At 43.8% G+C, this 25,535-nt stretch overlaps 1 long non-coding RNA gene across 1 annotated transcript; it reads right to left on the bottom strand.

The window, feature by feature from the left end:
* Positions 1–2,884: 2,884 nt before the first annotated feature.
* Positions 2,885–6,556, bottom strand: LOC109312199. The gene is made up of 3 exons (XR_002101732.1): positions 6,543–6,556; positions 3,473–3,475; positions 2,885–2,987 (listed from the first exon to the last, which is right to left on the bottom strand). It is a non-coding gene; the product is annotated as an uncharacterized LOC109312199 (long non-coding RNA).
* Between the last annotated feature and the right edge of the window lie 18,979 nt (positions 6,557–25,535).

Here is a 25,535-nt window from a genome sequence, read left to right as displayed (position 1 = left end):
TGTCAAGTAGTTCTTATGGATGTCTAATCTAAACCTACTCTCCAACAACTTGTGGTCATTATTCTTTGGTATGCCAGGGGGCGCTAGGGGAAACAAGGTCTCTCCCAAACCCTTCTGGTCCCCCCAGTGAGTTTACAGACTGTCACCAGGTCCCCCCTCAGCCTTCTCTTGTGAAGGCTGAACAGGTTCAGGTCCCACAGTCTCTCATTGCAGGATCTGCCCTGTAGTCCCCAGATCATGTGGGTGGCCCTCCTCTGGACCCTTCCAATGCTGTCCACATCCCTCCTGAAGTGCGGTGCACAGAACTGGACACAGCACTCCAGCTGGGGCCTGACGAGTGTTGCGTAGAGGGGGAGGATCACCTCCTTGTCCCTACTTGAGATGCACTTGTGGATGCACGACAAGGTCCGGTTAGCCCTGCCAACTGTGACCTCACATTGTCAGCCCATGTTTATCTTGGAGTCAGTAATGACTCCAAAATCCCTTTCTACCTCCGTGCTCTCAAGAAGGGAGTTTCCCCATCTTATGAGTGTGCTGCTGGTTACTACTGCCCAAGTGCAGCACCCTGCACTTGTCAGTATTGAAGCGCATCCTGTTTCTGTTAGCCCACCCCTGTAAGCTATCCAGGTCTTGCTGCAGTCTATCCTTCCCTACTAGCGTGCCCACCTCACCCCAAATTTTGGTATCATCAACGAATTTAAACAGGGTGCTTTTCACCCCATCATCCAAATTGCTGATAAAGAAATTGAACAGCACAGGCCCAAGGACCAAGCCTTAGGGGACTCCGCTGCCCACTTCTCCCAGGTTGAATATGACCTGTCCACCACCACCCACTGAGTACGACCCTTCAGCCAATCTGCAATCCATCTGACTGTGTAGGCATCAATGCCACAGTTGCCTAGTTTTTTTTTAAATGAGGATGGGGTGGGAGATGGTGTCAAAGGCCTTGCTGAAGTCCAGAAAGACTACGTCCATGGTGACGCCTGCATCCAAGGCTTTTGTGACCTGATCATAAAAGGCAATCAGGTTGGTCTGACATGACCTGCCCCTAATGAAACTGTGCTGGTTGCCCTTGAGCATCATCTCTGAAGCCAGCCCATTGCAAGTGTGCTCCTTGATAGTCTTCTCAAAGACTTTCCCTAGGATTGAGGTAAGACTGATGGGCCTATAGGTTCCCAGGTCCTTCCTCCTCCTTTTTTTAAAAATGGCGACCATGATGGCTAACTTCCAATCATCCAGCACCTGACCATGAGCACTCGTTAAGCCATACCAAGGGTCCTGCAATAACCCCTGCTAGCTCCCTCAACACCCTGAGGTGGAGAGCATCTGAACCCGCTGATCTGAACACGCCCAGCCCCTCCAGAAGCACTCTAACCCAGTCCTCCCCTACCTAAGGTCTGGAGGCATTCCCCTCAAGTCCATCTTGCATCATCATGGGGAAGTCCTGGTCCCTGAACAAGAAAATGGAGGTGAAGAATTGGTTAAAGAGGTCTGCTTACTCCTGTGGCGCAACCAACAGATTGCCCAGAGAATCTTGCAGGGGTCCCATATTTCCCGGTGCTTTCTTCATCCTTCCTATATATTTGAAAGAGGACTTCTTATCATCTTTGATTTTGGATGGTAGTCCTAGCTCTATGTCCACCTTACCTTTCCTGACAGCCCCCCTACAGGCTCGAGCAGAGGAGGTATACTCCTCTTTGGAGGAAGCACCTCCCTTCCACCGGTTGTACGTCACCTTTTTGGCAATCAGGCATTCCCAGACACCCTTGGTGAGCCAGGGGGGCTTTCAGGCACTCTTGCCCCCCCTTGCTTCTTGTTGGGATGGTCACCCCTTGGGCCCTGAGTATCGTCTTCTTAAGGCACAACCACTCATCTTGGGCACTGAGTTCCCCTGCCGTCGAGAACCCCAGCACCTCTCCCACTAATCTCAATGCGTTGAAGTTGGCCCTCTTGAAGTCTAGGGCTACCACTTTGCTGCAGGCCCTTGACACCCTGCGCTGGATGGTGAATTCCAGCAAGCGATGATTGGTATCACCCTGGTGGTCAAGAACCTGGAGGCCCCTTACCAGGTCATTGCCTGTGGCCAGGGCCAGGTCCAACAGGGCATTTCCTTTGGTGGGACTGTGCACCTCCTGAATTAAAGTGGAGGTCCTCTATCTCGGCCAGAAACCTCCTGGAACGGTCCAACCTGGCTGACTGTTCTTCCCAGCAGATGTCCAGATAATTTAAAATCACCCATGACAACTACACCCCTTGCCTTAAGTGCCTCTGCAAGCTGGCCTGAGAATTCCCGGTCCAGCTCCTCCCCTTGTTCGGGGGGTCTGTAGTAGACCCTCCCCCCATCATTAGATCCAGCTCCCCATGGCCTCCTTGTATCTTGACCCAGAGAACTTCAGCTTGCCCCTCCTCTACCCCATTCTGCTGGCAGAGGATGTGTATTGCTCCTTGACAGAGTGCTACACCCCCCACTTTTCCTTCCTTCTCTATCCCGCCTGTAAAGCCTATCGCCCCTAATGCTAACTGCCCAGTTGTGGGCTGAATCCCACCATGTTTCTGTAAGCCCTATTATGTCTGGGTCTGAACTGGCTATTTTGAGGGCAAGTTCCTCCTGTTTGTTCCCTATACTATGAGCATTGGTATATAGGCATTTAAGGCCTTGCTTAGCTGTGTGTGCCAACTCCCAATTTGGGAGACTGTCTGGACCCGTTTCTTACCTGGGCACTCCTTGCATTTGTCACCTGTCTTACTCGGGTGGTGTCTCATCTTCTTGCGGTCCCCTCCCCTGGTGAGGCTAGTTTAAAATTCGCTGTACGAGAAATTCGTCAACCTGGAAGAAGACATGCTTGCCTTTAGGACAGAGGTGAAGCCCATCCCACCCCAGCAAGTCCCCCACCCAAAAGCATGGGTCATTATCCAGGAACCCAAGGCCTGCCTGGCAGCACCAACTGGATAAGCACCAGTTGACCTCGCCAGTGCAGGCCTCGTGTCTCCGTCCCCACCTACTCACCAGAAGAAGAGGAAAATACCACCTGCATCCCTGTCTCCTTAAGCTTGTCCCCCAGAGCCTTGAAATCCTTCATAATGCGGTCAGGGTTGCCTTAAATAAGGAACTGTTCAAAAATCAGTTCCTTATTTAAGACAATTGGGCTGCTTATCTTAAACAAGGAACTGACTTCTGAACAGTGCGGTTAAGAGTATGTTTCAGCATATTGATAGGTGTTCTGACATCTTTACTTCATGTAGGCCTATTGTAATTTCTAGTCACATACCCAGGCTTATTGTCCTATAACCCTATGCTTGCCAAGTCAATGATCATGGGTGAACATCTGTGGTCATGAGTGAAACAAAACAGTCTTATGTGTTTTATAACTTGTTGTATTGAGTTACCACACACACACACACTTCTCTTCATTCTGCCTTCTGGTAATGCAAGTATGGTCAGCACCACTCATGTGCTACCTTCTCCCAGTACCTTCTACTTCTCACCTGCCATGACTTCAATGTCATTTGCAGGGAAGTGGGGGAGCTGCTATTGCTGAATCAATAGCAGCTCTACTTGTTCAATTAGACCAGTCTAATTGAACTCACCCCACTTGAGTCCTTCTTGCTTACCTGCACCCATGCAGAAGTCCCTTTATAGAGGGTTGCCATTGTAGGTTTCTAGGGACTTGCCAAGACTCCAGCTATCAGTGCCTACCTTTTTTATCTCTCTGGCTGCACCTGCCTTGATCCAGTGATAAAAAAAACAAAAAACAAAACAAACAAACAAAAAACCCCACCTCAGCCTCTGGGCTGTAGGCCTAGCTTCAATGGCAGTTTCCCTTGTTTGGGGCTCCATTTCAGAGTGCTAGAGTCTGCCCCCTGGCTTGCAGTTGTCTTCTGGCCCCTATAGCAAGAAGAAGGGAATGCACCCCAGCACCCCTGTTCTCAGTCTCTTTTGCACCTGTAGCTGCAACCCAGTCCTCCAGTTCACAAGTCCAAATCAAAACAAAAAACACAAGCCATCCACTTCACCAAAGATCAAATAGTCTCCCTCCTTCAGTAAATGCAGCTTGCAGGCATTCCCTACCTAGAAGTCTTTCTTCCCCAGTTCTCTAGGTAGTTGATGTGCCTGCCCACCTCCAACAACCTATGCACTCCCCAAAACTCCTTTCCCTCCTCCTGCCCTTGTATAGACCCAGGCTGGGTTTAAATCCCCTAATCCAGCCTCTCTCTGGTCACCTGACCAAGTCTACTGCACCCAGTGACCAGATGCTGCCCGTCACTCATTAATCACCTATCTTTATCAGTCTTAGGGTCAGTCCACCTGCACTACTACCTTAACTACCTGCCTTCTCAAGCTTCACCAGTAACAGAGGCAGGGGTTTCCTGTTACAGTTCCCCAAACGAGGTGCATGTCTTATTCAGGGAAAGGTATGCAAATAAATGCAATAAACATATTTTTATGTTCAATAATCCCCTTGCTTGTAATGGCAAAAAAAAGTCATACAAAAAAGAGGCTATAGAAACGCAATTAATTTTAAGTAACAGTCAACACGGTCTCAATTATACAAACTTCTTAAAAGTATGTTTGACAGTATCTGTCTATTCAAAATGGAGCATATAATCACAAGTTTGCATTTAAAGCTACATCAAAAGACAGTAGGCAGAATTCCCCTGGCATCCTGGTTGAGAATCACTGGCTAAACCATGCTTAAATATCAGTGCTTTACACAGCTACATTACCACCCTACAGAACTAAGCTGATGATATAATATAATTTGTGGATTGGAAAAAGAGTGGATGTGATGCATTTAGATTTTATCAAGACTTTCAACTCTGCCTCCCATGATATTATCATTAGGGAACTAAGGAAATACACTCTAGATAAAACTACTGCAATGTGGGTGCATAACCACTTGTATCATTGTGCTCATAGGTAGTCATTAGTGGCTCAATGTCTAACTGGTAAGAGATATCAAGTGCGATTCCGCAGGGGTAGGTGATGCATTTGGCTTTAAATAGTCATTGGACAACAAGCATAAACAGCCTCGGAAGCAGGGCCCTTCTGTCCCCCTGGTTTTATCCTGGAACACAGAGATAGGCTTCCTCTTGTTTGTTTTCCTTCTGGTCACTTTCTTGATGCTGCAGTTGGATAACATCAATAATAGTGGAGAATGCTTTTAGCTATGCCTGGTGGTTAAAATTCTCTGCTGGGATATAGGGAGTTTTGGCTAAACCCTCTGAGGCCAGGGAGGGCCTAGAACCCACATTGCCTGTGGTCTAGTAAGTGCGTTAGCCATTAGATTATTTGAGGGAGGAAGGGGAGCTTTTTGCTATTATCTACGTACATATCTGTCTGTGTGCCTTCACAAGTCCCGCCCAAATGTATGCTTTATATAAGCAGAAAGAAGTAGAATTCAGAGCAAACAGAAGTATCTTAGCAGAGTTTAAAATTCCCCATTGGACTGAATGGAGAGTCCTATGTAACTGAGGATCCATCTTTGGTAGTGGCTTAGGGCCCCTTGAAATGAATAAGAGAGCTGTGTGGCTTTGCAGGATGAAGTTGAATACAGCTCCTGGGGCACACAAGCTGCACACTTCCCACCCAGTGGTGGCCAATGCATGTATGCCACAAGTGGCACATGGCTGCTGTATGTGGGATGTAAGCCCTGGATGCTCAGTAGAAGATGGTGTTGCAATGGAAGCAGTGGAGTGTAGCAGCGATAGAACACTGTTGCAAGAAGAAGTACTAGTGTCACTACCAAGGGCCAGATTCACCCTTCCCAGATCCTTCAGCCACCACCAAATTCAGGGTTTGCCGTATATAATGTGGTTGCAGGGCCATAGAAGGGTTAGCTTAAGTCTTGGCAATAACACAGTTTACCCTGTTCTGTTCTGCACAGCCAGAAGCTCAAGAATTGAGGTCCCTGTCTCCATTCAGGTGTCCCGGGGCACAAACTCTATCAGGTATGCCTCTAAGGGGCTGAGATGGTAGTGGTACTTTGGGAGGGGCTGGGGTTTAACTGCCAGAATGGTTCACTGTCAATGGAGTAGGCAAACCATGCGTCTACACAGGCAAAGTCAAATGCAACCCTGACTTTGACGGGATAAGCTATGATTTTGCCGAAAAGTATTAAGGGATTTAATTATCTCTAATCTTGGTGTTTTCTCTTCCGACTACTCTCAGGGGATATTTCATTTCCTAATAAAATTTCTCTGAAGAAAACAAACAAACAGAGGGCTTGTGTATCTATTAAACAGTACACTTTAGGAGAGAGAATGAAAAGAGTATGATTCCTGATTGTGTAAGCTACTAAATATCATTATGTCCATTTCACTGATAGGTAGAATGAGACAAAGCCAAGTTAACTGACTAACTCAACATTTTAACTACTCCATGACATGCAGAAACTGGATCTCCATTTACATGCTGTAATTGCTAAGCAACACTACACAAGATAAAGGGTCAAATTTTACTGTTAAATGCACCGCACCTATGTACATGGACAGTAATGTTCATAATTGTATAAACATGAAAAGCATTTCACTGTGTTCAGAACTTTCTTGTTTTCACCCATTTTTGTTCTTCTGATTGGGATGTAAACTATGACACAAAAGTAATTGAGTTACATTGTCCCAGAAAATTAAACAAATTTATCCCAGATAGTCAATTCCTACTCCACAGTGAGAGGAAAGACTATGAATCTGTGTTTTGGGGATGGCGAGTGAAGTGAGAGCAAAGCTGAGCAAATATATTATGTTTCCCCAAACCACAGACCATACGGAATTTTTCACTGTTTGGAGAAGTAAAATCAGGGTAGATATAGGTTATTCTTGTATGGATCTGATTTTTAATTTTTAAAGTAAAACTCAGGTAATTATTTAGGCCAAATAATTCTCTTGTTGCTCACCTGAAGACAGTAAAGGTAGACAAAGAATCCATTTGAACCAGTTCTAATAAGGATGTGAAAAAGAGGCTTTACAGCTGTTTTCAGGCAGCTACCGTCCAAGCACAAGAAAAAGCATAGAACAGACCACCAAGGTGCTTGTTTGAAAATTTAACTAATGGATGATGGAGAGTGGCATACTGAACTCACTAGAGGTAGAAGTCAACAACAGAGATGATCCAGTGAGGATAGACAGTAAAGGGCCTTGAAAGTGAAGATGAAGAGCTTATGCTAAGTGCAGTAGAGAATGGGGGACTAGTGAAGAGATGCAGACAGAGGGTAGACCTCAATAAAGCTATGCATTAGAGAAATGATCTGTGCAGCAGCACTCTAAATGGATATAAACAGAGCACAGTTGCATTTACTGAGCCCAGCCAGATGGATGTAGAGATGCTGAGTAAAGACAGCCTACATGAAAATTTTAGTGGTGTATATGATTTGGAAAGTATGTCTTAGTTTTTATTCACTAACAATCTACAGTGCTTAAACCTATTTTGAATAGAAATACATAAGAGAGAGGTCAAGGTAGAAAATTGCAGGTTGCTTGAGGAAACTGGAGTATTTGGCTTGTTTTTTTCTTTTAAAATGAAAACTGAGGGGGACTATGTTTGTCTGATGGACAATGCTGGAACAAGAACAAGTGTGTATAAACTAGCCAGAAATAAATGTAGGCTGGAAATTAGAATAAATTTCCAAATCGTTAGAGAAGGGAGCTTCTGAAACTGTGTTCCAATCAGATTAGTGGAAGTAAAAATTCTAATGACTTTTAAGCTGGTGCTGAATAAGGTTATGAAGATAATTATAAGGGATGTTTGAGATAGCAGGGAATTGGACTCTGATGAAGGAGGTCCTTTCAAATAGTATATCTGTGTTGTGGGCTTGAGTGACAGTGGCATAGTGGTGTTATCACCGATGAGAAAGAAGGAAGAGTACAAGCAGAGAAAGTAAGGGAGATTAAGAGCTCAGTTTTAGCCATGGTGTACTTTAACTGATGACTAAAACTGCAAAAGCAGATGCCAGAGAGAGAAGAGGTAGATTTGTGAACTGTCAGAAAAGAGAAGGTAACTGTACAGGTCATTTTGAATTACATATCCCCCACTATGCCCATCCTAGGGAAATTGTAAATCTGTTACCACTTTCAGCTAGAAGGTTTGGCTTTTTCATAGGAAAAGTTGTTGAAATTTTGGGGATTAAGTTCTCAAGGTCTTGGATTTGTTGGCTTCCACATAAATTAATGATTATCAATGTCTGAATTTCTGTATGCCTCAGATGCTTAAGAAGAGCTTCCTTTATCCCAGGAATGTATATAAACCATGGTCATGGACAGATCTAGGACTTTGAAAAGGGAGGGTGCACATTATCACATATAACATAGCACATTTGTCTCCAGTTAAGGATTCATTTAAAAAATCTAGCCTTTTTGAGCACCTTGACAGCATTCCAATACAGTAAACCACATAAATCTCGAAAATCAAGAATTCTCAAAAATCTGAGACTTTTTAAGCTTCCTCCTTTGCTGTCCTGGACACGGAGGGGGAAGCTTGCACATGGTGGCTGCCACTGCCATCTGTGACCCAGCTTCATATGTTGCTGCTGCTCCAGGACCGGCCGCCACTACTCCCATTTCCCCACTCCCCCACTCTGTGACCAGTCGCCACTCCGGTTTAAAAAAAATGGGAATTTTCAAATTTCCAGCAGGTGCTCAGTCCTGATCATGCCAGATATATGAGGTTATGCTGTATTTCACTGTCAGTCATTTCTACACCTGAGTTAATATTATCATACCTGAGATAAGCTTTTTGAGCTAGAGCTAAAAGCAATCTGCAGGGCTGTGAAAGGGAAGAGAGACATTAACGAGAATGGCTAACAGACAGCAGAAGTTCAGGAAAAAAGCATAGTAGAACATCGGGACCATTAAAGGATAGAATGTCATTAATGCCTGTTGAGTAGAAAGAGATTAGCAGGAATCAGGGGGGAGATAATGAGCTATGGAGTCAATTGAATCTCTCAGTGCTGTTTGAATAGAAGTGCTGTTGTCCCTTCCAAGCAGTTGATTTTAAAATTTGGGTAGATTAGGAATCAAAGGGGGTGGGGAGATGCAACTGCATCACTATACCCCTCTGGATCCAACCCTGCCCATGGTCTGGTTTTTGTTGTATGTCCTTCTCTATGTCCCTTCTCACTCCTGAGCTGGACAACACAACTGTTTAAGTTAAGCTCAGGCACTTGGACCTTACTGTTTTAGATCCACTATTTAACTGCTAGTGCATCGATGAAGATGGCAGCCATCACTGTACAGTACTGATGGATGTGGGAGTGTTTTTCAGTAGAATCCCATTTTCCCCATTTACTTCAGTAGAAGCTGTGTATTAACAGACTCTGACTTACTATATTTAGCTACATGCCAATGCTCTCTTTAAATACTGTGGAAAATCCTAAATGTTAACAAACATAAAATGTTGTAGAGGGGTTGTGTGCTAAGAAAGACTTTTCTTTCTCCTGACTGCTTTTTGAGAATGTTTGTTAGGCTTATCATTTTTTTCCTTCCTAAGATGTAAAATGCTTACTTGAATCTCGTCTTACAAATCTTGCATATGCCTCGTGGAATAGGTCTAAACACAATGGTACATAAAACCGACCGGAAGATTCAGGATTTCAAGCTTGTACAGAAACACAGCAGGCCTGAAAGGGGCATAAACAATAGGGCTGTGTGACGCTTCGGGTGGTGATTTGATTCGGAGGAGATTTGGCCCAATTCAGTGGCCAAATCTCTGAATCTGAACTGAATCAGGGGACCAATTTATAGGTCTGAATCAATTCAAAGCTCTCTAAAAAGATTCAGAGAGCTTTGATGATTTGGGCAGTCCCCAGTGGCTGCAGCAGGGAGCTTCAGCCAGCTCTGAGCTAGTAAGAACTAGGGGTGGGAGATGGGGGGCTGGGGGAGGGGACCATGGCGGGACCCCTGCCAGAACCCCCAACCCCCTCAATCCTGGTACTTTAAAGGAAAACCCTGGTGCTCACCGGGTGCTGTTAGGTGTGTGTAGGGGGTGATCCCTGCTGCCTCCCACTGCCCCATGATGCATGGGGGGCTCTGCATGAGCCCCCGAACCCCCCTTGCTCCCCAACCCCCCACAGATGCCCTGCCCAGGCCAGCTTCAGCCCTTTAAGAATAAAAATAGAGGAAAGCCCCGCGACTCACTGCTCCTACAGCAGCCTCAGGGCTTCACGGGGCTTGTGCAGAGCCCCCCACATGGCGCAGGCCAGCGGGGGGCAGTGGGGATCACCCCCCCCACTGGCAGGAATGGTGAGTCTGGGTTTTTTTTCTTTTCTTAAAGGTTCAGAGGTGGCTGTAGCAGGGGGGGTCTGCTTGGGGTCCATCTACTGGTTGTCCCGCCCACCTGTTATGGGCCAACCGCCTGCCTTCTTGCCTACCATACCTTGTTGTTAATTAAGTGGGAGGCTGCCCATTGTATGCCCCGATGCCAGGGGGCACTATCTGCGGCTCCATACACCACAGCCAAAGCCTCACAGATGGCATTTGTAAATTCATCTTTATGTTGGGGTCTCGGCCACTGTACGCCTACCCCTTCTTTCTCTAGCTAGGCCTGTCAGTCAAAACACCCACTAACCAGGGTTTGACTCCCAGGCTCTAGCTCTCAAAAAAACCACCTCACACGGGCTCCTGCACCCTCTGTGGCACTGGGGTCTGCTCACCCCCAAATAATGCATCATCTCTGGCACTGGGGTCCCCACACTGCACTGAGCCCCCAGTGAGGCCTCCTCCTTCCCCAAATAGCCTCACCCAAACCACCAGTCTTAACATTCAACACAAAACATAGGCTTCTAAGGCCATATAATGGAAAAATGATAATACAGAAACAAGAGAGGCAACATGCCTGCTTACTTTAGATGATCATGAGGATGTCCTCTGACAGAGACTGCAGCTGCAGCACCATGGTCATTGGGAGTCCCCCTCCCTGCTGCCCCTTTGGCCTTCTCCACTTGCCATTTGTAGGATCCTGGCTTTCCTCTTCCTATCACCTAACCCACTGGCAGGTCTTGAGTAGGGGTACTTGACCGACTGGCCATGACTGGAAGGTTCTGGATTTAAAGGGACCACCCTGTCCCTTGTCCCTTAGTAACAGGGCTAGGGTTCCCTGTTATAGTGGCCCATGTGGGGCACCTGTGGGGGAGCTGGGGGATTGAAGGAGGATCAGGGAGTTCGTGCAGAGCCCCCCATGGAGTGCGGCGCAGAGGGGGGCAGCAGGGATCGGCCCCTGCCTGGTAGCACCCGCTGAGTTGGGTCTTTTTCCCCCCCGAGTGCCAAGACCTGGGGCAGGCAGGGCAGCTATTGCCAAGCTGGCAAAGGGGTGGGGGATGGGCCTGGCCTGGCTGATTTGGAGATTCAGCCGAATCGAATCACTGTCCCTTAAATCAGATGAATCCAAATCCGAAGCAAATACTAGCCACTTCACACAGACCTAATAAACAATATCGGTAGCAAAGTGCTGGAAGAGAATTAGATGCTAGCACCAATCTCAAGAGGTGCAATTATGACACCACTGTTGCAACAATTACCATTAAATTAGACTGTCAAACACCAACGCAGCTGAAAATCATATTATCAACATTAAAAAAAGGAGAAATTACATTTAAAAAGGGCACTCTGTAGCTTTAGGTCATAGCTGCATAGTACAAAAAACTGAGTCAAAAGACCAGACTGGAAGATCTAACTTTTATTTTTATGTGTCTCTAAGGATTGGGCAGGAAAACTAATGTTGTCATGGACTGTTATGACCACAGTTCTGTATAAGCACTATGAGGATGAATGGTCAAGCAGTTAATGGCTTCTAAGAGTTTACAATGATTACCTCAGACTGAATGAACTAAACCACTACATTGACATCACCATTCAAAACAGGTTTATCAGGTATTCCAGCTACCATACCAGTGGTTCTAAGTTTTCTCAACAAGGCACCCCTTCACTGCTTTTGAACTTGGTGGCATCCCCAGTTGAGAACAGCTCTTCGTGCTACCTCAGCTTAACTTCACTGCTTCTCAACTGGGTTCTGCTACCTCTTGGTAAAATTGCCCTACATACCTGCTACACAGGCAGCCTGGGAAAAGCTGTGGTATGTGTACACACTCCTTTTGCATTAGGGATATGATCATTGTAGAGTATGCAACAGCTACCTTGTGCTGTAGCCCTTGCTGGACCAATCCCTCCTGTGGTCCTCCCAGAAAGAGGCACATTGGTGGAACTGTCCTGCACACCTCTGGTCCTGGGAGGAGTGTGGAAAGGGTTGGACTGGAAAGGCCTACAGCCAAGCTAGCTCCATCTGCTTTAGGCTAATCACAGCCTGAGTGCAGCAGAAATATTTGGGGGGCAGTGCCTGCATTGTAGCACCTCTGAGGGACATTTACAACACCCTGGTTGTGAACCACTGCCCTGCCCTGTGAAGGATGCAGCCCGACATAGAGCCCTGGCTACAGCAACAAAACTATCAGAAAAATACTTTTGTTCATTGCTCTAACAGAGAAAGTGAACACATTCATTATATTGTTTATTCTCTTATGATAAGGAACATGCATAAGAACCATCAAAACTGCTTCTTACACCTTAAAAAGTCATTCCTCTTGCAGAATCTTTCTTCTGTTATTTGTAGTCATATCACTATCCAAGTGAAGAAGATAGCTTACTTGGTACTAGCTTGTAGCTGCTTCGCAGAAGTGAGAAAGAGGGCACAGTCTCAGTCTTTGTGCTTCTGAGCATACCTAATGGAGTATTAATCAAGCATTTCAAATGGCTATTGTACTTCATCTCTTCCATGCTGAGTGGTGGGCTGGGAAGGCATAGAATATTATGACTTGTACTGTGGTACTGTCTAAAGGCCCTGATGAGCAGGCAGATTCCCCTCCCTGATTCTGTGTTAAGTTCTGTCCAGTTTCTTCCACCAGAGCACTCTTTACTTAACCCTAGGGAGATTCCTGGCTAGAAGGTCTCAGCCCTCTGCTCAGGGTCACCATATTGGGGAATTTTACCACGTGTTCAGATTGGTATGGACTCCCTCTTTCTGTACAGTGGGGGAAAAGTTTTTCTTCCTTAGATCTTGCAAGTGTATTTTAACAAACTTTGCAACAGCAGAATGCTGGTCATTGGCTTTACCTATGGCAGATTAGGGTATTATGTCTTGTAGTTATGTCCAGGTTACCTGTGTGGTTTTGCTAATTCTATATATATATATAGGGCTTAGTCCATCTATCTGTCTGTGTGTCTGTCCATAAGGCTCTTGGGGTACTCTGGGTGTCTCAGCAGCTTACTGAAATAACCAATCAGAGTGCTCCACACAGATACACAGATAGATGGCTGTTGGCCGGTGGGGAGTGTCATGGGGTTGGACACAGGGAGGGGGTATGGGGAACGTGTTGTGGGGCCAGATGCAGAGCAGAGGGTAGGAGGGGGTGGCGGCTGGATGAGGAGCTGGGGAGATGGGTGGCACACAGCTGGATGTGGAGTGGCGGCAGCATGGAGCGGTGGCTGGCAGCGTCCACATGCAAGTTCCCCCCCTACACACAGTCCTTGGAGGCAGCAGCACAGGGTGGTGGCACACAGTGGTCCATCCTGCCTGCCCCCACCCATCATTCTTGATGGGCAATTTGATAGTAGCTTAGATAATTGATTTGTGCAGGATGATTTGGAAGGGATGATCCTGCCTCAGACACAGAGTTGGACTAGATCATGTGTGGCAGTCCCTTCCAACCCTATTTTTCTATGATTTCTATGAATACCCTAGGTGTATTTAAGTTGCCAGTAATTATATCCAGTTTACTTTTGTTGAGCTACTTGGCTACTGTCTCCCATAAAAGGCATTGCTCTACCAATACCCAGTGTGATCCTGGCTTGTAAAGGTATTATATGATAGAACCTTTTATGTCTGAGTAGTTGTTATGGGACAAGGGCAGAACACTTGGTGGAGCTTTATTAGTCTGTGGCTTTCCCACATTGATGATTCCCTGTCTCAGACAATACATACTGTTTGTGTTCAAACTTCTCTGAATCAAGAAGGTGCTGAGGCATCACCACTTTCACTTACTTTCAAAACCTTTACTGGAATTCATGATGGAATACCTATTGGATTTGAACATTATACATATTTACCAAAAAAAACCCCTTTTTGGATCTCTTGATTTTTGTTATGCTCAGATGAAAATATTCTAGGTCACCATAGATCACTTCTTTCTGGAATTCACCAGTTTTGTTTCAGTACTGTCTTTCCATGCTTTGAGATGCAGTGGAAGATGTGTATTAATACGATGGCTACTTGGACACAACTTGCCATAAGCTCATGCAAATTCAAAATTGCCTGTAAGTGAACTGAAAACTGTACTACAAAATAATCCCACATGTAATGTTCTAATAATTAAAGTCCTCTGACAATTACATCATGCATTATCAGGCTTAGCCAGATCCATTACTCACGATTGGTGCCTTGGACAAAACAAAGCTGGTACACTGGGGACTGTCAGCTGAGCAGATGCTCCTATGGAAGAAAGCAGCCAAGTAATGTTTATGTAATATGATCCCCAGCATGCTAAAGAGAGATACAGCTTCAGCTTGCAGAGAGTTCATGAAGTATACAGACGAGGAAAGATAGGATGGCATCATATTAAATGTGCCATATTTGAACACCAGAGTCTGCTTTTTAAGCAATATAAGGAGCACATAATGTGCATAAATCTGCATTTATTATATTTATTACAAGTGTGGATACTTTATAATAAAATTCATGAGGAAAACTGGGATATCATTCTCCTGTCCTTAGAAAAGAACAGACTGGTACATTAGTCTCCTAGTAGGAACATGTAACATGACTACTATTATATTTTTTAAATATAGCGTTCTAATGTCTCAGAATGATGTTGGGTTAATATAATTGGGCCACACTACTTTTTATCATGATTTACTTTTCTTTTTAATGAACTTTTTTAGAGGCATGGGATAAAGAAGACATAAAAGGTAGCACCCTCCATATATTATTACATATACCCTACGGAAGGCAACGAGCTGAATGCAGCATGAACAGATTGATTTGAGAGAGGTAGTTAGCCCTATTAATCTGAAGTCAGGCAGAAGGCAGGGTAGATTTGTACCTTATAAACTAAATTGCATATACATACACAAATATATAATTCAATATATCTCTTATTTACTTAGTTTATAAGGAACAGATTGATTCTACAGACCAGATGCCTGGGATGACAAGTAAAGGCCTTTCATAATGTGAGACAGAGTTGTTCCTTAGTGCACAAGACTGTAGGTATAAGCCCAGGCAGAGCTATAACTCTAGGACACATGCAGGCCTGTCCTGTTGTGAAAGACGTTCTGCAGCTCTGGCTCTACAGTTAGGGACATGATCTTTTTTCCTCTCCCCAGTCACAGTGGAGTAAAATGCACACTCTGTTTACTCAAGCTGTACCAAGTGGCCTAAGATTTGAGTTAAAGTTATTAGCTTCCTTTTCTTTAAAGAAGTTAGACAAGTCCATCAAGTAACATCAGTCCTGGGGACTCTAGAAGAATAGAGGAGTTGGTCAGTAACAACTGAATGGCTAAAAGCAGGCTGACTGTCCTCACAATATACACCTGCCTTGCAAATCAGGCAAGCAGCAATAATGCAAGCTATGCACTAGCTGTAAAAGCTTTGGGCACTCAAGGATTTAATGTGCACTTCCTCTTAAAATCTTACTTCATTAGTCGAGTATTAAATCTATATAAAAGTATGTGTTAGCAGGGCCTTTAACTTCAGGGATCTCCTGCTTTATTAATTTTAATTAGAATGGGATTTTCCTTTTTTAAACGTATTGTTTTGTTTGCCAGGGTTTGGAAGTGGCCTGTTAAAGAAGAATCTTTCTTTGATGTAATCTTTTTGTGATAAGAAACAGTATTTCCTGATTCTTGTTATGATCTGGGCTATTTGTACATACTGTGAAACCCTCCCTTTTTGGTGGTGCTTTATCTATTCATGAAGTTACCATGTTGAGAATTAAAAAAGGTTGGGGAGAGATGTAAAAGACTAGGCGATACTTAAAAAAATCTTACAGTAATAGCTGCAAATTCCTTATTGATCCTGTTTTAAGACACACTACCATATTTGCTAGAATCCAAGACAAGGTTTTTACCTAATTCAGCATGGGGGGAAAGCCCCTTATTTTGGATTTAAGCACAAGGAGGAGTAGGGGAAGTGGTGCAGGGGACTTCTGTGGCTATGACTCTGACTCAGTCCTAAATCTGGGTTCAAGGCCACAGTCAGAGCCACAGAAGTTGCCTGTCCCTGCCCCACCTGTCTTCCCTCCTCTTCCCCCATTACTGTCAGCTCCAGCCCCATTCCCCCTGCATTGGAGCACACAGAAGCTCTGTTCCCTGCCTGGCCAATCAGCAGTGGCTGTGTGGAGCAGGCAAGGAGCAGCATGTTTCCCACAGCCACCTGTCTTCCTGCCACCACTTTCTTTGTGTAGCTGTGCTGGGGACGAATTTAAGATGACCCTCTGATAATTAGATTCTATACCTGGAAAATTATAACAAAATTATAATTTTTCAATAAATAGAATCTACTTGTCAGGGAGTCATCCTAAATGTGAAGTCATCTTGGATTTGGGTAATGCCCCTTGTCGAACTGTTAAGCCCCACCCATTGACATGCCTCCCCCGCTGCCATCTTGAGGCTAGAAGTCCCACCTCCTAACCCCTGACCTTTGTCAGTGGAGGTCCCTTGTCCTGGAAGTACTCCTGGGAGGGGAGGGGGCAATCTTGGAATTGGAAATCACACCCTGTCACATGGTCTTTGACCTACGACCCACCACCAAACCTTGCCCCACTAATCATGTTGGTCCTATTATGATGGTCCCAAAATTATGAGTAATATCTTAGAGTAATAGCTGCAAATTCCTTATTGATCCCATTTTAAGACGCACTACCATATTTGTTTGAATCCAAGACAAGGTTTTTGGTCGGTTCCAGAAACTACTGCCTCCATCACATGGTGCCTGACATCACAAGATCCACCCCTTGACCAGGAAACACTGCCCCTCAACAGGGTCCACCATTACGGTGCATGACCTGCCACCAGGGCCCCAGAAGTTCTGCCCTCTAGGGCATGAGGCAAAGGCATAACCTATCAGGTAGCCAGAGGTTGTGACCCTTTTAACATCTTGCGCCATCACCCACAACCAACTGGGAGCCCCACATGGTGGCAGGGAGCAGGCCCACTGGGCCCACGCCTACCAGCTCCCACCTGAGTCCCAGGAGTCAGCCTAGTTGGAAAGCATGTGGATCCCCACTAGAGTGCCACAAGCTTCACATGGCAGCATGGAGCAATAGGATGGGCCTCCTCATCCATCCTGAGAAAGTAAGGCAATCAGCTCGTCACCTCAGGTGCCTGCACATGAATACTTGTTCCCAGGCTCCAAGCAGGAAGAACTGGAAGTCGTTGTACAGACACAAAACTATGATTTGATTGAAATAACAGAGACTTGGTGGGATAGCTCATGTGACCAGAGTGGTGGCATGAATGGGTACAAACTGTTCAGGAAGGACAGGCAAGGGAGAAGTGGAGGAGGAGTTATGTTTTTTGTAAAAGAGCTGTATGATTGTTCAGAGCTCCAGTATGAAACTGGAGATAGGCCTGTTGAAGGTCTCTGGGTTAGGGTCATAGGAGAGAGGAACAAGAGTGATGTTATTGTGGGGGTGTGCTTTAGACCACCAGATCAGGATGATGAGTTGAATAAGGCTTTGTTCAAACAGGTAGCAGAAGTTTTCAGAACACAGGCCCTGGTTCTCGTGGGAAACTGCAATCACCCTGATGTCTGGGAAGGTAATACAACAGTGCGCAGGCAGACGTTTTTGGAGATGCTTGGGGACAATTTCCTGGTGCAAGTGCTAGAGAGGTGAACTAGGGGCCATATTCTTCTTGACCTGCTGCTCACAAACAGGGAAGAATTGGTGTGGAATGTAGAAGTGGATGGCAGCTGGCAACAGTGACTATGAGATGATTGAGTTCAGGATCCTGAGAAAAGGAAGCAAGGAAAGCAGCAGAGTAAGGGCCTTGGACTTCATAAAAGCAGACTTCAACACACCCAGGGAACTGCTGGGTAGATTCCCCTGGGAAGCCAGCCTGAGGGGAAAAGGAATTAGATGTGGATAGAAACTTGGCTATTTGGCAAATTACCCAAGTATGCTTAAACATTGGGGAATAAAGCTGACTAGTTCATCATATGTAATTTTTATACTTCTATAGAATAATCTTTAAATGTTTTAAAGTACTTAACATGTCCTGGAGGTACTTCACACTATAGCAGTGTTCCATTTCACAGACAAGGAAACAGAGACACAAAGACAGCTAGCACAAAGTCACACAGTTCTCCTGAGTTCTACTCTTATTAATTAAGTAGGCCATCCTATTGCCTGATTAGGAAGGAATATTAATTGAATGTATAATGCTAATGAAATAATTTCCTTCCACTTGTAAATTTTGTGTGCTCCAAAGCTCTCTTTTTTCAAATAACAGCTCTTTAACTGCATAAACTGTTTTAAGTTAAACATTTTTAACTGGAATTTTAACCATGATAGCCAGGGGACTGATGCATCTTCTACTTTAATTTTAGTATTTGTTACATCATTCCTCTGTAGTTTCTGTCCCAACAGAAAGCAGGCCTTTAAATGGTAAATATAATGCAAGTAAGTTAAATGGAATGAAGCCCCAGGAAATCTAAGCTTGAGTACTATGCTGCATGCTCCCCATACATCATCGGTTTATAGCCTTGTTACTTGGTGCAAGCCATAAATAAAGTTCTGCTTAGCCAATTGGTGCTGAAATAAATGCCATATAACACTGTGTTGGTCCTATGTGTGCACCTGCTGAGGAAAAATGAAATGTTATGCTCTTGAAAAGAATAAGGAGAGTGTGCATTCCCTTGGCTACTGGAGATAGCTGCCTGTCAGCATGCACTAGTGAGCAGTGATGGCCAGCTGTGAGGACGCAAAGGAGAAGGCATGCTGTCTTTGCAAAAAGCTTCTCTGTGCTCCCCCTGAGAAGACTCCACACCATGCCTAACTCACAGCTGTGCTTACAAGGCACAGTTGAGCCCAATTAAAAAAACAAGTGGAGGCTGGTGTCAGAAAGAGCAGGTTAGTTCCTGCAATTAAACTGCCTGCTAAATTGTTTGGTATCATTATTTCAAATAGTAAATTTCATGGAATGGTGTGTGTGTGTGCGAGTGTGTGTGTATTCACTAAGGAAACAAAATGCTTTGCAAAGCAGAAATGCTTTTTTGTGCACTCTACTATTTTACACTTCCCTCTTTTCTGTTTCCACCTTTCACAATGTAACATAGGCTTCTTTTGCACCAACATCTCGTGTTAAGTTGGAGCAGAGACATCAAAGAGATTTTTACCCTCTTCCACCAGGGCTGAGTTTATCACTTGGTGCTCACCTGTGCAGGGCACTGCTGGCCTTAGTGTCATTTAGCCATATGTTAATTATGAATCCTTCAGAAAGCTCTAGGCTGTTATGGGTAATTCTCTTTTTATTGTTGTTCTTTAATTAAACAGAAAATGATAAATTGTGTATGTCTCTTGTGCAGGCTACAAATATGCACTTTCTGGTTCATTATCATTATTATATGACATATGAAAAGAATGGAAAGAGATAGATTAATGGAGCTGCATGCTGATCACAGAAACTGCTTGGAAACCTGACAGCCATTTGCAGACTGATATCTGGCCCAATCAGATGTCACTGAGCTGTGACCAAAACCATGCAGTCTTTGTTTTCAACTCCACACCTTTCAAAATTATGCATTAAAGAGATTATCAATTCTTGTTGCGCTAAATCATTTTGTTCTCAAATGGATAAATGGAATAAATGACAAAGCTACTTCCCACAATATTAAAAAAGTGAATAATCAGCACATCAGTAATAATAAAAAAAATTTGGTAAAAGCAATCTGCATTCTATGAAGCAAATTAACCATTAGAGCTGAAAAAAAAATGACGGTTAAAATGGCAACCACAACAGAAATCCCACTACATTTGATAAACGCAGATCTTTAGGAAGGAGCAGCAACAATAATGAACAGCAATCCAAGGGACTCCCAGTATTTTGCTGCTCAGGGGTTGTCTTCTTTCTTTGCTATTCAGGCCCCCATTGCCTTGCTTCAGTGGGGGACTCAGCATGCCACCAACTCTTCCTGCCTTTTGTCTATCTATTGATCAGTTTTTTGATAAATAGTATGTATGCATAATCTCATTGAATTTAATGAGCATGATTTACCATTACTTTCTGCCCAGTTAAGTTATTCATAATGGTGTAAAGTGGTTCTAAAATGTTAGTGGTGGCATTCACTTGAGGCTTGTGAAAATACAGAGGTTCAGAACCGTGGAGAATCAAACCCAAAGTTGCAGATTCTTAATAGAACCGTGGAAATCTACAAAAGGTCACATTGCCTCAGCTAATATTTTGACATACATTTACCATAGCTTCTTCTCCCCCAACTATAAAAGAATATCTTCTTAGTATATTTCTTTTCCAGGGAATGTTAATGGCAAAGCCATATGGTTCATTAATTGCAAAACTGGTTGCTGTTGCTGTTCTTGCCTGTTTCTACTAATTTTGGCATTGCAGTGAATGTAGACAGTCTTTAATTGATCTGCTTCATTGATTGTACACTACTCAAATGATCTCTTTGTCACCCATCCTGAGGTTAATTCACATATCATAGAATTTTCTGTCAAGAAAGATAGCTTTGCATTTGTTCTGATAGCATGGGATGAGGAGTGGCACCAGAAGCAATGAGAACAAGGAATAGATCTTTTTAACTCCATTCTGGGCAATGGCAGGTATATATTTGATCTTAAATTATGAACATTTCCAGTGTGTCACTGGTAGATAAAATAAAGCTGGCTATTACGGGTGTGAAAAATGGGCTGATTCAGATTCGGCCTGAATTGGGGGACAATGATTTAATTCATTCGTTCAGCTCACTGTCCCAATTCGATTTGGCCAAATCCGAATCTGAAGATTCGATACTGATTCAGAAAATCAGTGAGTCGGCCATAAACACAGCTTTAAATGTTTTTTCTACATACCTTGAGGTACCAGGTGTGGCTTGTGAATACCGGGATGGTGGGGTGGATACAGCATCCCACAGAAACGTGGAGGCTCTGCACAGCACACTCAGCTCAGATTTGGAGATTCAGCTGCTGAATCAGGCCAAATCTCTGCCAAATCGAATCAGCAACCAAAGCTTTGCACAGCCCTACTAGCTATGCAATAGAGCTAGTATAAACCACAGTTCACTGTATGTTATAAGAGACTATAGGACAGATTCTATTCAATCTATTAGGTACTTACATGGACTTAGATGTTTAAGTGTAATCTTACTCCACTTCGCTTGACCACTCTACATGCAGAGACTGGGTTGTACCAGGGGGCAAACTGTATGGCTTATGAAAAGTTAGATGTAAAGGTTCTAACACTGGCATTAAAACAGATTCCATAGTGCAAACAGTGAATGTAGCATGCCTGTACGTGAGGCACTGTCGCCAAAAAGTTGTGGAACTGAAGTTCACTCCGTGATAGGGTAGACTGGGCTCTTTAACCATGGTTGGCAACCAGTCCCAGAGTAAAGTTCCAATAGATTGACAAATGGATCATCTCCTTTGCTCTGGCAGCTCCTGCTGCCCTTGGGAGTAAACCAGCAAGGCTGAGAGGGGGACACTGGTGTGTGCTGATACCTCACTTGGTGTAATTCTGTTGTTTTGTGAGACAGGCAGATGCCTACTACTCCACCCTGCTCAAATCCCTGAAAAATTACTAATGTAAAAAGTGGGTGGGTCCACCTCCTTACTTCTTTTTTTTTTTAATTTATTCCTAAAGCAAAGATGCTATGTTACAAAAGTGGACATGACAAAACAATTTTTCAGGGGCTTAAGCAGGGTGGAATACAATTGCACTTAGGCACCTAACCCTACTTAAGAGCCTAATAGGTGGAGTATGAGCTGACCCTATGAAGCTGGGTTTACATTTTATATTTATTGACCCCCAAGAGCAGTGCCCTAAACCAGAAGCAGTTTGGCCAAGTCCATCTAGCAATTCAAGCAAGTTTATTAATATTACTGCATGACATCCTCTAGCTAGTGAAATTAGCTATTGCACCATGCAGATATAATTATACTGCTTTCAATATTGGAGGCAGCCTGTGCAGACTAGTGCAGCCATATTTAATGGGTAGACATAGCCAGACTCTTCTATTAACAGGCCTACATGGTATTTTGCTTTGGACAAGTAGTTTTTTGAAATGTAGAAAGAATATATACAGCAAAAGCTCTGTTATCTGGCACCCATGGGGAATGGGGGGGTGCCAGATAACCAAATATGCTGGTTACCTGAGAGGTGCAAACAAGCGTCTTTGCCTGTCTGGGCTGCTGCCCTTTCTGCTGTGTCCTGTGCACTGCTGCCCTTCCCTGGCATCAAGTGTGTTGGGGGGGAAGGGAGGGGGGCCCCACGCAGGCTGCTTTGTCTGGGTCATGGTCCAAAGTTGGCCAAAGTGGGACTCAGCAAAACTGGAAGTGGGACTGTGCCGGTTGGCATGCTGGTTAATAAAGTGCCGGATAATGCAGCTTTTACTGTAGCTATGTCAGTGGACCAATTATGACTGCTGAGTAACACTGACAGTTATCCCAGCCCCATGCTATTTAGTATACTATTTATAATTGCTTCTAGTTGAGGAAGTAGCCTATGCTGAGCAATGCAATGTGCTTGAGGTTCTCAAGAATGGGGGAGCATGTTGAATAACATGTAGAGGCAACATAAGCTGCCACCCATAGAACTTAGGTCTATAGTCTTTACGGTGGGTATAAATCCTTGCAAGGACCTGGGCCTAATTCTTTAAATTTCTACCATGTAGGTATATGCTTAATTCAGGAGCTGCCCACCTTAATCATTGGTGCTGATCAAGATTGCAGCTGTTAATACTGACCCCAGTCAAAGAGTAGTAACAAAAAGTCTGAGGAATTGATGGCAACCTGAAGAGATGTTATCCAGTTTCAAATTTAAAGCTGGATGGGCAAAATAAGGAACATTCCAGCACTGGCAGGAGCATGCAGCAAATTAGGCTTTTCCTGTTTCTAGGCCAATGGTTTTCAAAGTGTGGGGCACCTTCCCCTGGGGGGGCATGAAGGAATGCTGGGTGGGGTTCCCATGCACAAGGCATATTTTACTTTTTAAATTCTTGTTATTATTATTATATAACAAGAATATGATATTTGACAACAATCACACATTGAAATAGTATGAGTGAACCTTTTGCAACTGATTTCACAGGTGTTACAATGTATTTAATTAAGCCAGCAATCATTTCCATAGCAACAACTACATTTCCTGCCTTCTGGTTTAGTACACATATTATATCAACTCTTACAACACACGTTTCTGTAGTGCAGCTTATTCTGCTGGTTAGTGTAATATTTTTCATACTATTATGAGGTGAAAATGGACTGGTGCTTATTTCCAAAAGTTACTATTCCAAAATAAAAAGCAGAAGCTGAAATGGCTAAAGTAGATATGGAGAAAAAATCTGCCAAAGCAAGAAAACATGATGAAGCATATTTAGATTTGCAAACAATACTCTGAAGCCAACAAAATTAAGATGCCATTTAGAAATAAAACATGGTGATCTGGTAGGAAAGAACAGAGCTTTTTGAAAACTATAGGAAATTAACAAACAAAAAAACCACAATGAAAAATGTGGTATCCACCCTTGCAAAAGCTATAAAACTGTCCTATCAAGTAGTGTACTGCATTGCCAAGAATAAAAAACCTTATGCAACTGGGGAAGACTGAAAAATGTCAGCAGAAGTTGACATGTGCAGGACAATGCTTGGTGACAGTGCAGCCAAGAAATTAAAATTGATCCTGTTGTCAGAAAACACAGTCAGCCGCCGAATCTCTGAATTGTCAGGAAATATCAATGCACAGCCAATCTCTCAATTGCTATCCAGTTTATTTGCAATCCAGTTGGATGAAGCAACAGATATATTGAAAGAAGCTCATTTAATTGCATGCGTACAGTATACTCACAAAACAGCAGTACTGGAAGATTTTCTGTTCTGTAAGCCAATTAGGATGTGTGCAACTGGATCTTAACTTTTTAACTTTTTAACATTTTCATGGCTTCCTAAATTCTCATGATCTGAAGTGGGAAGCCTGCATCAGAATCTGCACCAATGGAGCCCCTTCAATGACTGGAGGTAGGGCAGGCTTGAAAGCCAAAGGGTTTGAAATTGTGCCATATATATAGTGGACTCGTATGATACACCACAAAGCTTTGCAACTTGAAACATAGATTGGGAACTTACTGGTTTTCTGAGTAGTGCTGTTAAAATCATTAACTCTATCAAGATGCAGGCCACAAAGGTATGCCTCTTTGCAAAGCTTTGTGCAAAAATGAGAGCCGAGCACAATGCTTTGTTGTGTCATGTGGAGATCTGGTGGCTATCCAGGGGTAAAGTATTGCAATCTGTTTATGAACCACGAAACAAAGTTTAATTTTTTCTGTTGGATTTGAAGTTCAGCAATGCAAAGATACTGTGTGATCTCCATTGGGTTCTGCTTTGGCCTTACCTTGCTGTTATTTTTGACAGACTGAATTATCTGAATGTCTCATTGCAAGGAGCAGAAAGTACTGTTTTTGACCTGTGCAAGAAGGTAACTGCATTCAAGAGAAAGCTAGATTTGTGGAAAACAAAGATTAAAACTGGTTCAAGTGTTCCATTCCTATTGTTAACTGACACTATCAAAAAAACAGGATCTGAACTGCTGAGTTGTGGAGCCCATCAAGAATCACTTGACTTCTCTCAACCAGTTTGATTAAATATTTTCTGGAAGGAGATACACCCTTGGATGACTGGATTATCCAGCCTTTTGTAGATGAGGCAGTGACCTTGTCCCATCTCTCAAATGACATCCAGGTGGAGATGATTGAACTTCAAAATGAAAGGGCACTGGACAGTCAATTTAAAACTAAGCCTTTGGCAGAGTTTTGGTTGAAAGTTGGCTCAGAATATCCAGCTTTGTCAAAGTGTGCAACCAGAGCTCTTTAACCGTTTGGTTCATCTTATTTGGTGAGTTTGGATTCTCTGCGATGGCTACTGTTTGAGACCAGAAGTGGAGGACAACTTCCGAGTGTCGGTTTCAAAAATCTCTCCACAGATTGGTAAACTGTCTGCAGAGAAACAGGGACACCCTTCACATTAATTGGTAATTACAGTATCTGTGAATCTGAGACTTAAAGGTGTCAGTAATTTAATTAGGTAATTTAAGTTTTGTTAGTCGCTGTTAAGTTTATGAAAGCATATTTTTCATGTCTGTTTTTGTTTGGGCTGGGTAGGAGGAGCACAAACAAAATTGGAACAAAGTGGGGTTCAGCTCAAAAAGTTTGAAAATCACTGCTCTAGGGTTTCATAGTTTCATAGTTTCATAGTAGCTAGAGTCGGAAGGGACCTAGGTAGATCATCTAGTCCGACCCCCTGCCTTGGCAGGAAAGAGCACCGGGG

The sequence above is a fragment of the Crocodylus porosus genome, unplaced genomic scaffold (assembly GCF_001723895.1).
Source record: "Crocodylus porosus isolate Cpor-Errol unplaced genomic scaffold, CroPor_comp1, whole genome shotgun sequence".
NCBI classification, from domain to species: domain Eukaryota; kingdom Metazoa; phylum Chordata; order Crocodylia; family Crocodylidae; genus Crocodylus; species Crocodylus porosus.
The sequence above is the reverse complement of the archived record's forward strand: the minus strand, read 5'-3'. Positions and strand labels throughout refer to the sequence as shown.